The sequence below is a fragment of the Cavia porcellus genome, unplaced genomic scaffold (genome assembly GCF_034190915.1).
Source record: "Cavia porcellus strain 051 isolate PalLab524CR breed Dunkin Hartley unplaced genomic scaffold, mCavPor4.1 scaffold_5, whole genome shotgun sequence".
Lineage (NCBI taxonomy): Eukaryota > Metazoa > Chordata > Mammalia > Rodentia > Caviidae > Cavia > Cavia porcellus.
The window spans coordinates 89,970,193-89,982,913 of NW_026947488.1; the positions used below are offsets into that span (position 1 = coordinate 89,970,193).

Genomic DNA, 12,721 nt, shown 5'->3' on the forward strand with positions numbered 1-12,721 from the left:
ATCCACCTGACTCACCAGTGGCCCTGTGAATGTGACTTGGTTCTTCTCAGTTAATTTTCTCCTTGCTAGGACACAATACCTGATACAATTCTAAGTAGGAGAGGTTAATGTTGGCTCACAGTATGTAGAGGTTTGAGTCCACAGTAGGCTGGTTCCAAGGAAAAGTAGCATGGTGGAAGGGTACAGCAGAGGATAAATAACTCAGCATGATGGCAGAAGCAGAGATTGAGAGATCAAGGGACAAGCAAGGGAGATACACCTTGCAGGTCACACCCCCAGGGGCTTACCTCCTCTAACTGGGTTTCACTTCCCAACTTCAAGGGTTAGCTATAAACTCATCAGGGGACTAAGCAGGAAATAAACATGCCTTGTGATCTAATCACCTCCAAAAGCCCCATCTATGAGTTCATTAGTCTTAGGAGAGATATGTACACATAAACTATAACACACCTAATATCAAAATGACCATGAAAGGTGTAAGTTTTGAATCAGTTCAAAACATTGAGACAGTCATGATAATGCAGCTAAATACACAAAAATATTTCATAAAGCAACACGAACAATTGGGAGAAGTGTTTTCAAAGTTAGGGAAAGTACTTTAATGGAATAAATATTTTTTGCCTGTAAAAATTTTTGATGTAAATATGTTCTTTGATCATACTTCATATATCATAGACTTTTTTTGAAACAGGAAGTTTACTAATAGAAACTTTGATTCTAATTTCAGATCCACCATCTGTTATCTACATGACCTTGAATAAGCAACTTAATTATTCTTGTTTTGTGCATCATTTGTCTATTTTCTGTACTTGGGTCATTTGAAGAAATGACTTGGGAAAAACAGTTTCATTACTTTATCTGTTCCAGACCTTTTATAATACTCTAGGTAACTATTTTATTATGATCACTGGCAAGATCAGAGAAAAGATAACAAACAAGTAAAAACTGTTTGCCTTTAATCATTGTGAATCATAAAACTTATCCTTTATTTTATGCTAAATTACTACATACTTGCATAAACTTCTTTATATTTCTACTGTAAAAACAACATGAAATTTTAAAGAATTGTGTAATGATCAAATTAGGAAATATGATAAATATTTTTGTATAATACTGGATGAACCAATAATGCCCAACAGATATCTGTAGTGAGTCAAAAATTCCCTGAAGCTATAAATGTTTTCCGCTTTGTTTCAGTAATTCTTGTCTAACTACCCCCACCCCATAATCTTGTGAAAAATTACATTGAATTCACAATCAGGCTTATTCTACTCTTCTCATCATGGGAGAAATAACGAAATAAACTGTACAGCTGGCATATTGTCAATCCACATTCACAGTATTGCTTGAGAATGTGATATTTAGATGCCTGACAGATGTTTGCTCATGTGATTATTTAGAATGATATTTTCTATTGCTTTTCTGTAATGTCTGTTAGCAGGATCCCTGGAGCTGAAAGTTTAACCTGGAATAAATTTTTCAAAAAATGTATAAAAAAACTAATAATGTCATAGCTCTATCCAGAAACACATGAGTCTGATATTCAGTGTCTGCCAGGTCAATCATGTGACTCTCCATTACCTTCTAAAAATGAGTCTTTCACATTTTTCTTCTACTTGCCTCTACCTTCTATAGAACTTTTTCTTTTTCCTTTAGTAAATTCTAGTTTATGTACAAAATATATTTGTAAAAAATTGTTCATTATTTCCATAAATTAATTTTTCTACTCAATTAGTATATTTTGTGACTGTGAAAATGTATTTGAATATAGTACATTGGGATGCAAAGCATCATATTTTCTTTTCAAAATTAATGTTACTGCTTATGCACTTATCTGTGTGTGTCTGTGTAGAAAAGATTCACAAAGAAGCTAAAATTATTAATTAAAATTGTATAAAATTTTATGCTTGATATATTTAGAATGCATTATAGTGTCTACTTTTATAAATGAACTCCTTATTGAATATTATAAGTGAGTTATTGTTAGCTATTTAAATTGTCTTAGTACCATGCTAAATAGGTAACATTGTGTACACTTAAAATATATTTTTGGAACATTTTTTATAAATTTTAATTATCTTATAAAATGATATAAGAATAGAAACATATTGTTTTAAAAATTTGTGAGTTCGGGGGCTGGGGATTTAGCTCAGTGGCATAAAGTGCCTGCCTTGTAAGCAGGCAGTTGTGAGTTCGATCCCTGGTACTGATAAAAATGAAAAAGACAAAAAAAAAAAAAAAATTGTGAGTTCAGAGTGCCAATATTTGAAAATTTCTCAATAATTAATTAATTAAAATTTTAATCTGTGAAATATAAGGTTATGTCATCTAGTATATAATTATTACTTTGTAAAGGTGATTTCCTCAGTTCTAATTCAATTGTAGAATTTTGTTATGGATAATTAATTGATTAATACAACTTTAAAAATAGATCAATTTATTTGAAATTTTAAAAGTAATAGCATGGCTTAATATTCAAAAAATTGTATACAAAAGCAAATATTAACATTCAAAGATGAGTAATACATCGATTTAAATATTAAAGGATCGATTTGAGAATTCTTATAGTTTTGGGACTTTTAAAAAATTTTTGACTAGCTAAAATCTCATCCTCTTTATGTTTATAAAGAAGTATAAATTGTCAAGTCATGGTGGTACCTGGCTATAATCTAGCACTCTTGGAGACAAAGACAAGACTATCATAAATTTGAGACCAGTTTTTTTTAATCTAATGACTTAGTGAAACTGTGTTTCAAGAAAATAAATAGGACCAGGAATAAAGGTTTGTATTAGGGTTTAGGTTCAACACCCAGTAGTGCAAAAAAAAAAAAAAAAAAAAAAAAAAAAAGTGAAAATTCCAACTGATTTTATTGTACTATTTACCTGAAAGAAAAATTTCCTCAATCATGTTTTTAACAATAATTGTTTCTTCTGTAAAATCTTTTTTAGCATTTATATTTTCTTAGGTGTCACAGTGAAGGCATGAAACTATTAGTAGTTGTAGCTTGTCATTATAAACATGTATACAGTATAATTGGGATTGGTAAATTTCTGTCTCTTCATTATTGTCTTCTATATATCTATCATTTTTCAATAGCTCTATCTATCCCTACCTACCTACATTTTACATATCTGTACTGTGTTTATTCACTTCTTTAAGAAAACAAAATTGCACCAGCATGGTGGGTCCTTAGTGGGCCTGCAATGGCCTCCCCACTCCTGGTTGTGCTTGGCAGACTCAGGAGTTCTAAGCAAGCAAGCAGGTGCCATTGGTTCCAGAGGCTGGGCTTGAGCCAGCCTGCCCCATCCCCAGTGACCCTCTCTCAATCCAGGAAACAGGGTGGCCAGAGTCCCAGGAACTGGGGGCACAGAAGAGGATTTCCAACAGATCGTGGGGAAGCCTTGGAATAACACTTGAAATACAGAAATATAGGAAAATGACAAAACGAAAGACCAAATTACAATCTCAAATCTCCAGCTCATCCTGAGAAACCTTAGGAATGATGTACATAGAAGAAAATATATACCATACACCTGAAATATCGGACATAATAGCAAATGAAATAAAGAAGCAACTTCTGGAAGCTTTAAAGGAATTTAAACTAGAAATAACCTCCCAGCTAAAAGAAGAAATGATAAAAAAAATGAAGGAGATGCTGAACATATCTAAAGAAGACACAGTTTAGAGACTTGTGGGAGAACATGGCAGACAAATAACAGCAGCCACAGAGGCTCTTTGAGATTACCAGTTTAGAATCCAGGAGTGGTGCCATGTGAGGAGTCCTATGTGAGGGGAGATGTACCCCGCCGACCCAGGAATGAACTAAGCTGAGAGAAACCAACTGGAAATGCAATCCTGATGCTATAACAGGATTAGATAAAATCTCAGTGCAGAAGCTGGATCCCGCGCCATTGGAAGCCACGATTTGAATTTCCTGCTGCCAATACTGCGTCCCAATCCACAAGTCAGGGAGAGAGACATGAAAAGTTCTGAGAGCTGGAATCTGAGAACCAAATGGCGTTGAGAGCGGGACTGGCAGGGAGCTCTGCATCGACCTGCGGTGAGTGAGAGAAATGGGGACCCTTTCATAGATTAAGAGGCTCCAACAGAGGACATTCTGGGAATGAGCAGACTAGCCAGAACAGGGCCCTACAGTGACTTTAGTCGCATATTCCCCTCTCAAGTGGGAGTGGTGGGGAGCACTTGGCCTGGTGATGCCATGGACTAAGATTCAGTAGGCTAGCCCAAATCAGGTCCCTGCACCTGGCGGTGTACCCTAGCAGTGAAGCATTCAGTAGGTTGACCTGGAGGGGCGGGCCCAGCAGAGGCTGCCCAGGTCTGTGTCTCCCTAGTACACTCAGTGGGTGGGAACACCTAGCTGGTGGATTCAAACAAACTGTAACAGACAAAGAAAAGAAAAAAAAAAAAAAAAACCTGGGCCTCCTACATACGCTTGTATGGAAGGAACAAAAAGTATGGGAAAAGGGAGCAACAAGAAAGTGTCCTCAGTCCCCAATCCTGAGAACACTGATCCAGGAAAGGTAAATGCAAAAGAGAATGAAGACAGAAAACATACAATATCAGACACGGCACCTATAGACATAAAGCGATATCTCCAGAGCCTCATAGATGAGTTCAAAAATGAAGTATTTAATGAAATAAAGCAAGAAATAAGTAGAATAGTTAGAGAAATGCTAAGCACCACCCAAGAAAAAACAGATGGTAGAATGGAAGAACAGAAAAAAAAGGGGAGAATTGTTTGATGGAGAAAATAGAGAAAACATAGAATACGTGAAGCAGGTTCAAAGAGATTACCAGGAAACTAAAAACTCTATTGAACACTGGCATAACAGCCTGAAAGAAACTAAGGATAGATTATCAGAACTGGAGGACAGATTTGTAAGGTGGGAGCATGAAATGAAAAACTTCTTAAAAATAACAAGAAAAAAAACGGCAATAATACAAAGACTAGAAGATGATAAGAGGATCTATAACTTAAGAATTAAGAACATAAAAGAAGAAGTAGAGACTCAAACAAATGAACTACAAAAGGTATTCACAGAAATAATCCAGGAGAATTTCCCTAATTTAGCAAAAGGTAAAGATACTCAGATGTATGAAGCATTCAGGACCCCAGCCACCTACAACCCACACAGAGCTACACCCAGGCATATAATAATCAAAATTCCAGAAATCCAATATAAGAACAGAATATTAAAAGCCATCAAAGACAAGAAACAGATCACTTACAAGGGAACACCCATCAGAATTACAGCAGACTTCTCGACACAAATCATCAAATCACGAAGAGCGTGGGGGGAAATAATTCAAGCTTTGAAAGATAATAACCTCCAGCCAAGATTGATATATCCTGCACAACTGTCCCTAGAAATTGATGGAAAAATGAGGTGCTTCCAGGATAAAGAGGAACTAGGGGAATTTGCAACCACCAATTCAACTCTACAGAGATTACTGCAGGATATTCTATAAATGAAAAATACCAATATTCCAGAAACAGTGGCAGAGAGGTCACAATGAATGGAGCAGAAAGCGAAATGAAGAGGACAAACTGACAACTAATGACAGAAAAAGAGCTCAACAGAAATGAGACAGAGAATGTTAGATGGTAGGAATAACCATTTTGGAGAAAACAAGACATCATAATAGGTAGTGCTGATTTAATATCCTCTTGTTTTGAAGTCCCATTAAGCTTTTGTTCTTCTGTCTCCATCGGTCTTAACATGTTGTATCTTATTGGATTTTATTATATGTAATAATATAAATAAAAACTTTATAGACAAAGAGATTATACAGAAACCATTGTTCATTTCTGTTAGTTGATTTTAAATACTCTGTAATACTGTCATTCTCTTGAACAGTTTTACATTGTCTTGATATGTTTGATGCTACAGTGTACGAAGTTATACCCAAAGATTTTAAGGGAAGAGACACTATAGTAACTACCATTATGTTGAGATTATCTTGTGGTGAAACACTATTTTGGTTAAATGGCTATGTTTTGACCTGGGCTGTTTTGTTGTTATGCCCTCTTTTTTATCTCAATCTCCTTTTTATTATCTACTTTTTCATTTTTATCCTTTTAATTAAGGGAAAAATAAATAAAAAATAGCAGGATATTGTCGGAGTCGCTCCCGGCCGGCAGGAAGAACACACGACAAGATCTGGCAGTGGCTAGGCTCTCTTTATTTTCCTTCTCCGCACAGTCTGCCCCGGGATTCTTCCCGGCCGAAGCCTCTACCGGTCCGCTCCCCACGGCTCCTTTCGTGCTTCTTCTCCCGAGCGGGAGAGGCACTCGCTTATATGCAGGCACATCATCCAATCAAGCCGAAGCGGGTCAGGCAAGCTGATTGGCTAACCTCACTAGTTACTAGGCAGGCTATTTTATAGAGTGAGCGATCAGTGCAATGATAAAAACCCGGAAGCAGGAAGCGGGCCCCATCTTGGCATACTCGATGGGAGGGGTAATTTAGCTTAGGCTTTGCTCTTTCCTACAGGCCGTATGACCATCACACAAGGTGACCTAGCATTGCTGCGGCTCCCAACAGGATATATTATAGTAACCCACTTTGATTTCCTATTAACTTGATTTGAAACTCTGTATCACTCTCCCCATCTTGTTTTGACTGATTTTTCTCTATTCTGTTATGCTTGATAGTACCAAGTTTGAAAGTATAGGCAACAACTATGAAGACAATAAGATTCATTGTGATGCCCATTCTGGTTGACTATTATGTTTTTTGAAGTCCTCTAATGTCTCCAATGTTTTGGTTTTATTGGTATTATTCTTTACTGTTTTGTTCAATTTCATTATAACTGATGATATAGGCAATTCTATTTAAGATAACAAGAGGCATTATGGTAACCATTGTTGATCACCTTGTATTTTGTTTTTATATTATGTATTATATCCATCCTTTTGATTTGACTGACTCTGTCCTGGTATGTCACATTTGGTTTTACTTTCTTCAAAAAAAAAAAAAAAAAGTAATAAGAACAGTGGGAGCAATAAAACCCAAAATGTGTAATTATCATTGTACAAAAGAAAGGAAAAGGAAGTTCTCTAAAAGATATAACTGCATATATATTTAAGTGTATAAAATAGATAACCATATTACTGAGTTTTGTTGGATCACTGAACAAAACTGTTTGCAGTCTCACTATTTGAAAGTCCCCTCTATATGCTTTAATTTTGTAACTTCAACAACTATTTCTAAGATGACAATGTGTAATTAACTAGTGATTTCCTACTGTTTATTTTTTCTGAAATTCTGTATAACTTGTACCCTTTTTCTCCTTAAATAAAAATAAAAAAAAAAGAAGACACAGTTTAAAAATTGGAGGAACTAAACAAAAATATAGAATCCCTGGATGAGCAATATAAGAAACAAACAGAATACATAAAGCAGATGCAAAGAGATATACATGAAATCAAAAATTCTATTGAAACCTTTAAAAACTGCCTCAATGAAAGTGAAGAGAGAATTTCAGACCTTGAAGACCAGATTGCAGCCAGTGAACAGGAAAGGAAAGATCTTTTAAAAATAACACAAAATCAGGAAATCACAATTCAGCCACTGCAAGATGACACAAAGGAAAATAACATAAGATTGATAGGGATTAATGAAAAAGAAGGGGACAACATAAAGGATGTCAAGAGGATATTTACAGAAGTAATAGCTGAAAATTTCCCAAACATGAGATCAGAAACCGACATCAGGATCAGTGAAGTATATAGAACTCCAAATAGCCATAACCAAAATAAAACTACACCCAGACATATATAATCACCATCCCAGAAATCAAACATAAGATTACAATATTAATAGCTATCAGAGAGAAAAAGACAGATCGCTTTTAAAGGAAAACTATCAGAATCACAGCAGACTTCCCAGCACAAACAATAAAGTCGAGAAGAGCATGAAATGATCCTTTAGGATCCATTCCAGATCCTAAAGATAAATGATTTCCAACCTAGACTGATGTACCCTGAAAAACTGTCCTTAAAAATCAATGGAGAAATAAGGTACTTCCATGTCAGAGAACAGATGAAGAGATTCATGATCACTAAGCCAACCCTGCAAAGAATATTGAAAGACAGTTTAGATACATTTCAGAAAAAACCATTAAGCAAAGCAGACAATTAAAAAGAACAGAAAGATAAAGATGCAGCAGCAGAAAGATAACGTGTCAATAATAAACCAACATATAACAGTTATAGCCATGAATGTAAATGGTCTCAATGCACCAATTAAAAGAAACAGACTGGCAGAATGGATCAAGAAACAACATCCAACTATATGCTGTCTACAAAAAAGCCACCTAACCCAAAAGGATACTCACATACTGAACTTTAAAGGATGGAAAACAATACTTCATGTAACAAGCACCTCCCAAAAAAAAGTGGGAGTAGCCATTCTGTTTGCAGACAATGTGAACTTTAAACTAATAATGATCAGAAGAGATAAGGAAGGTCACTACATACTGGTTAGGGGAAAACTTCTAAGGAAGAGATAACTATCTTAAATATATATGCACTGAATTCCAGAGCACTGAGTTATATAAAACAGGTATTAACAGAAATTTAAAAAAATCAAATTATCAGTAACACAATTATAACAGGAGACCATAACACACCATTGACACTAAGGGACAGATCAACCAGACAGAAAATCAGCAAAGAAATAACAGAACTGAATCACACCTGTGAACAAGTAGACTTGATAGACATATACAGAGTATTTCATCCAACAACATCAGAATACACATTCTTCTCAGCAGTACATGGGTCATTCTCTAAAAAAGACCATATATTAGCTCACACAACATATTTAAATAAATGCAAAGGGTTGTAATTATCCCTTGCATGTTATTGGATCATATCGCAGTCAAATTAGAAATTAATGATAAAAGATACTGCAAAAATCCCACAAACACATGGAAACTGAATAACACAGACTTGTGTAATCAGTGGGTCACGGAGAAAATTAAACAAATTTAACAATACCTACAAGGAAATGAAAATACAAATAAAACTTACTGGAATCTGTGGGATGCAATGAAAGCTGTCCTCAGAGGAAATTTGTTGCACAGAGTTCCCACATCAGGAAAACAGAATAAATACAAATAAATAACCTGATGTTACATGTAAAACATCTAGAAAAAGAAGAGCAAGTTGAGCCCAAAGCCAAAATGAGAGGAAATTATAAAAATCAGAGCAGAGATCTATGAAATAGAGATGAAGAAAACAAAGAATCAATGAGTCAAAGAGTTGATTCTTTGAAAGAATAAATAAAATTGATAAGCCCCTAGCCAATAATATATATAAAAGGGACAAAAAATCTAAAATTCATGCAATAAGGAAGGAAAAAGACAGACTCTGTAGAAATACAGAAGATCATCAGAAACTATTTCAAAAACCTCTACTCTCAAATGATTGATAACACAGAAGAAATAGACAGATTTCTAGAATCATATGAAGTACCAAAACTAGGTCAAGAAGATGTAAGACTGTTGAATAACCCAATTTCTATTAATAAAATTGAAAATGTAGTTAAGTGCTTACCTATAAAGAAGAGCCCAGGCCCAGATGGATTCACTGTGGAATTCTACAAGAAATACAAAAAGACTTCATGCTGACAGTCCTTAAACTCTTCAATGAAATTGAAAGGGAAGCAATCCTTACTAAGTCATTTCTGGAAGCAAATATTACTCTAGTACCAAAACCTGAGAAAGATCCAACTAAAAAAGAGAACTATAGATCAATCTCCCTAATGAATACAGATGCAAAAATCCTCAATAAAATATTGGCAAACAGGATGCAGCAAATCATCAAGAACATTATACACCATGACCAAGGAGATTCATCCCAGGCATGCAGGGATGGTTCAACATACATAAATCAATAAATGTAATCCACCATATCAATAAAGTCAAAAGTAAAAATCACACGATCATTTCTGTACATGCAGAAAAAGCTTTTGATAAGGTCCAACTTTCATTTATGATAAGAACTTTACAGAAAATTAGAATAGAGGGCCTTTACCTCAATATTATAAAGGCCATCTATGACAAACCAACAGCCAGTATCATACTAAATGGCCCAAAATTGAAGGCCTTTACTTTAAAATCAGGCACAACACAAGGATGTTCCTTATCACTGCTCCTATTTAATATAGTACTGGAAATACTAGACAGAGCAATTAGACAAAAGAGAGAAATAAAAGGAATAAAAGGGATAAAGATAGGAAAAGAAGAAATTAAATTATCATTTTTTGCAGATGACATGATACTCTACATAGAAGACCCCCCAAATTCCATTGAAAGACTCTTAGATATAATAAATAAATTCAGCAATGTAGCTGGATACAAAATCAATACTCAAATATCAATAGCATTCTTATACACTAAAAACAAAATCACTGACAGAGAAATAAGAGAAGCCACACCTTTAAAACTAGCAACCAAAAAAATGAAATATTTAGGAATTACTCTTATGAAAGAAATGAAAGACCTATACAGGGAAAATTATAATACACTGAAAAATGAAATTGAAGACAATCTCAGAAAATGGAAAGACATCCCTTGCTCATGGATAAGAAGAAAAAATATTGTGAAAATTGCCATTCTCCCAAAACTCATACTGATTCAATGCAATCCCAATAAAAATACCATCAATATACCTCATAGGTCTCAAGAAATCACTCCTAAAATTCACCTGGAGTGAGAAGAGACTTAGAATAGCAAAGACAGTTCTAAGCAGCAAAAACAGGGTAGGAGGCATCACAATTCCAGACTTTAAGTGACACTACAAAGCAACCATAGTAAAATCAACATGGTACAGAGCTGAAGAGCTGAAGATCAATTGAATGGGTTAGAAGATATAACCACAACTAGAAACACATTCAACCACTTTATCTTTGATAAAGGGGCCAAACATGTTCACTGGAAGAATGACAGTCTCTTTAACAAATGGTGTTGGAAAAACTGCCTCTCCATATGCTGAAAACTGAAACTAGACCCATATCTATTACCATGTAGTAAATTAAAATCTAAATGGATCAATGATCTGAATATTAAAATAGAAACAGTAAGTCTATTGGAATACAAATTGGGTAAAAACCTTGAAGATATTGGGGTAGGTAGAGAATTCACGAACAGGACTCAAGCCACATGGGAAATACTTCCCAGAATCAATAATTGGGACCACCTCTTATTAAAAAGTTTCTGCATGTCAAAAGAAATCTCCAGCATAGTAAAAAGAAATCCCAAAAACTGGGAAAAGATCTTAGTGAACTCTCCCTCAGACAAGGGACTTTTGTCTAAAACATATAAAGAGTTAAAAAACTCAGAACCCCAAAATTTAAAGATCCAATCCAAAAATGGGCATCTGAGATGAATACACACTTCTCAGATGCAGAAATACAAATGGCAAATAATTACATGAAAAACTGTTCATCATCACTGGTCATTAGAGAAATGCAAACTAAAACCACACTGAGATTTCATCTCACTCCTGAAAAAATGGCCAAGATCAAGAAAACCAACAACAATAAATGCTGGAGAGGCTGTGGGGGAAAAGGAACTCTCCTACACTGTTGGTGGGAGTGTAGAATGGTGCAACCATTGTGAAGGTCAGTCTGGAGATTTCTCAAAAACCTGGGATTGGAAGTCCCATTTGTTTCAGCTATTCCACTCTTAGGCATATTCCCAGAAGAACGGAAAGCATCATACCACAGTGATATATGGGCAGCCATGTTCATAGCAGCACGATTTGTTATAGCCAGATCTTGGAAACAACCTAGTGTCCATCAACTGAGGAATGGATAAAAAAGTTGTATTTTTATACAATGGAGTACTACTCAGCTACAAAGAAGGATCACATTGAGATATTTATAAATAAATGGACACAGCTTTAGACCATACTCATAAGTGAAATAAATCAAACTCACATGTATGAATACTGAAGTTTTCCTAGTGTAAGAAATGATACAAATATATAAAAGTATGTGGTAATCATGATTCCCAAATTGTTGTAATCAGGGGTAGTACACAGAGAACAACTAGGATCAGGACATGGAGTTTATAATATTTTTAATAAGGGTCACCAGAAGTTAACACAGGAAAATGCAGGAAATCTATCCACAACACCAAAGACATAGATTATTTAGTCATGAGCCTAAACCATATGGCAATATCTCACATGAGTCCAGATAAAAACTCAGAGCTCAGGACAGTGCCTCCAGTGAGTTCAACTGGAGGCCCAGAGCCCACAAGAAGGACTCATGCCAGTCTCTTTTAGGAATCTGTGCTGGGAAGACCCAAGGGTCAGCGGTGGAAGCCAGAAAGTCTATGCCAGCAGGATGAAGGAGCTGTGCTATTGGGATGAGGGTTCTATGCTGGAGCCGAGAAGTCACACTCACAACAAAGACCAGGGCTATCCTGGAATCACCACAGCCATCCTCAGTGACATGGAGGCCTGGAGCTCCTCCTCCGACAAGCACATTCGGGTACGTGCCAGGAAGCAGCGTGACGAGTTCATTCTGGAGAACAAGCAGCATATGTCTCCCCTCCGGAGCCAGGAAAAATGCTCAATGTCATGACTAAAGTTTCTTCAGGAGAACCAACAGCTCAGACAGCAACTCGTAGAAGAACCCACAATGCCTCCTTAATGCCTCAACCCTCAACACCCTTCTTCTGCAC

General features: G+C 35.7%; 1 long non-coding RNA gene across 9 annotated transcripts in view; it reads left to right on the forward strand.

The window, feature by feature from the left end:
* LOC101788210 (uncharacterized) overlaps positions 1-12,721 on the forward strand; it is a 338,370-nt gene that overhangs the window by 165,318 nt on the left and 160,331 nt on the right. The window lies entirely within an intron of this gene.